Source organism: Oryzias melastigma, linkage group LG19, assembly GCF_002922805.2.
Source record: "Oryzias melastigma strain HK-1 linkage group LG19, ASM292280v2, whole genome shotgun sequence".
NCBI lineage: Eukaryota > Metazoa > Chordata > Actinopteri > Beloniformes > Adrianichthyidae > Oryzias > Oryzias melastigma.
The window spans coordinates 9,907,639-9,911,038 of NC_050530.1; positions in this window are offsets into that span (position 1 = coordinate 9,907,639).

A 3,400-nucleotide genomic window follows, 5' to 3' on the forward strand; every position below is an offset into this window, starting at 1 on the left:
CTTCAGTGTATTCAGCTATCAACTTAAATGTTTTTAGCAATCAATTTCAGCATCATCAGGTATCTCAGCTAGCATCTTCAGCTGTCTCAGCTAACATCTTCAGCCGTCTCAGCTAGCATCTTCAGCAGTCTCATGTAGCATCTTCAGCTATCTCAGCTAGCATCTTCAGCCGTCTCAGCTAGCATCTTCAGCTGTCTCAGCTAGCATCTTCAGCTATCTCAGCTAGCATCTTCAGCTGTCTCAGCTAGCATCTTCAGCTGTCTCAGCTAGCATCTTCAGCCGTCTCAGCTAGCATCTTCAGCCGTCTCAGCTAGCATCTTCAGCCGTCTCAGCTAGCAACTTTAGCTATATCAGCTAGCGTCTTCAGCTGTCTCAGCTAGCATCTTCAGCTGTCTCAGCTAGCATCTTCAGCCATCTCAGCTAGCATCTTTAGCTGTCTCAGCTAGCATCTTCAGCCGTCTCAGCTAGCATCTTCATCTGCCCCAGCTAGCATCTTCAGCTGTCTCAGCTAGCATCTTCAGCCATCTCAGCTAGCATCTTCAGCTGTCTCAGCTAGCATCTTCAGCTATTTCAGCTAGTATCTTCAGCTGTCTCAGCTAGCATCTTCAGCCATCTCATCTTTAGCTGTCCCAGCTAGCATCTTCAGCTGTCTCAGCTAGCATCTTCAGCCATCTCAGCTAGCATCTTTAGCTGTCTCAGCTAGCATCTTCAGCCGTCTCAGCTAGCATCTTCAGCAGTCTCAGCTAGTATCTTCAGCTATCTCTGCTAGTATCTTCAGCTGTCTCAGCTAGCATCTTCAGCCATCTCAGCTAGCATCTTTAGCTATCTCAGCTAGCATCTTCAGCCGTCTCAGCTAGCATCTTCAGCTATCTCAGCTAGCATCTTCAGCTGTCTCAGCTAGCATCTTCAGCTGTCTCAGCTAGCATCTTCAGCTATCTCAGCTAGCATCTCCAGCCGTCTCAGCTAGCATCTTCAGCTTTCTCAGCTAGCATCTTCAGCTATCTCAGCTAGCATCTTCAGCCGTCTCAGCTAGCATCTTCAGCAGCCACATTCAACTTACAGCATTCACACTAGCATTATCACAGGTAATGCAAAATATCTAGTTTTTATAGTTTCATAATCATAATAATATGATACAATAAAGTGCGGATTTTTGATTATTGATTATTCACAGAAAACACAAAACAAACAAACAAAATAAAAGATAAAAATAGGAAGCGGGAATGGCCTTTTAATTGCAAACAAGAAAGAGTGAAATAGATCTTGACTGATTTAGGAAATGATCTATTTTAAGAAAAAAAACAGTGACATGTATTTATAAAAAAATATAAAAATTATAAATTATAAAAATTATATAAAACTTAAAAGAATTAGTCATAAAATTGATTGGAAAATACGCTTACATCCACACACACTAGTAAATAATTAAATTATTATTCTTAATAAATTAAGTATTTTTCATACATAACACAAGGAAAATATTAAACATTAAATCTGTCAAAATTAGTTCAATACATTACATAAAAGGGAGTTTTACTTTACTTTCTTTACATAAATTATCATCATCCTGTTCTTAACTTTAAATCAGTTATTTAAATTTTACCAACAAATAATTAATAAATCCATAAGTAAATCACATAACAAAGATGAAGTATGTAAAATAATGTAAGTAGACAAAACGTTATTTCAGAAATCATTTTAGCATATCCAGATTAATTATTAAAAATAGTACAATATCCAAGAAATTAAGAAAAGTGAGTACAGTAAGTACAGATTGTTCAAGAAATTATTTTTTTTCAAATTACATTCTTGATAATAGAAGATGTTTTCAGAAGAGGGTGAAAGTTAGACTTGAAGTTAAAAATGTGAAAACTTTTAGGTTCAAGTGTTCCCAGAGTAGTATAAAAAAAAGAACAATCTGTCAGTCGATGGCTGGAAAATGAGAAAAGTATGTGCCATATGGTGATGGGATGATGGACTTCAGCCGTCTGCTTCCAGAAACCTGATCCTATAGGAGGCAGAAACTGAGAAGATCACAAGAAAATGAGAGAGAATAGCAGAAATGGATGAAAACGTTACTAAAAAACAAAAGGTAGATACCAGTTCTCATGTTGACACAGCTTCAAACATTCACTCATCAATTTGTTCAGACTCCAATAGACTAGTTAAGGTCCCCCGCCGCACAGGCTGACACTTACAGACAGCTGGCTCATGTTTGTGTACATACAGCACATATGTAGGTCAGGTGTACCACTGTCACTGGTTACCATGGGAACTGAGTCTCAAATATGAGCACAATCTCTTCGAGAAATCAACTTTTGGCCGAAGCTCTCACTTGGTGCTAAACTCTTTATCCATCCGATAATCTGAGAATAGAAAAGCAAACATGAGGGAGGAAAAAAAAAAAAGATAGGAAATGAGGCTTCACTTTAGATCAATAATCCAACGCACATCTGGCCATAGCTGCAATTCACATATACCACAAATCTGTTTAGATATATGTAAAAGAAATACAAAAAAATAATCCCGCATTTTGACCTAGAATATAATCTTTGCCTCCAGCTGTTTATAAATGCCTCTACATTACCTAGGGCAATTGAATCAAGCACAAACAGAATTCTCCCAGGCTGTGTGACTCCGCCAGTTTCCCTTCAAAACACAGACTTAGTCACACACAGACACATGCTAACAAATTTGCACACTTTATGGTGGGAGCGTGCAATTGCAGTTAGCCGGCGATGCGTGCGGAATCGCAATAAGGCACTTTAGGTGCTTTTTTTGTGTCAAAAAAGGAAAGGGAGGGAGAGGCTATATAAGGCTTCCTCTGTACTTGTAAGGCCAAAAGGAAGGAAAAGGAGAATAAGGAGAGGGAAAGAAGTTGAAAGAGCAACCCCCCGCCACAGTATTCATCAATGTCAGCTCTCCTCCTGGGAGGCCCACACATGTGGAGCAGTCGGAGGATGACATACATGGATTGTTGGGTTTTTGTGATGCCTTTTCTTGTAACTGTTTTTACAGCGGTTTACCAGCACTTTAAGGGATTACGGCCTCCTCGTCCCACTTCTTTCCTCCGTAAATGCACACAAAGCCCGGCTCTGTCCTCAAACTGTCCCAGTTTTTCTGTCTGTCCAGACTAATGAGGTGAAAAATTAGCTTGCGGCATATCAAGAAGGCTTTTAGGGTCAGCAGCATGCAAACTCATCTTTGGTGTGACACAGCTGCAAATAAGTTTGTATGAAAATGTGGGATGATCATCCCTGAGAAGACAAGGCAGCCGGATCACTTTTTATCTGGTCATTCCAATTAAAATGGTGTTTTTGGTGTTTCTAAGGTGTTCTTGTAGCATTTTTCTAACGAAAGTGGACATATATAAAGAAAATTAAGATTTGTTTTATTGAAA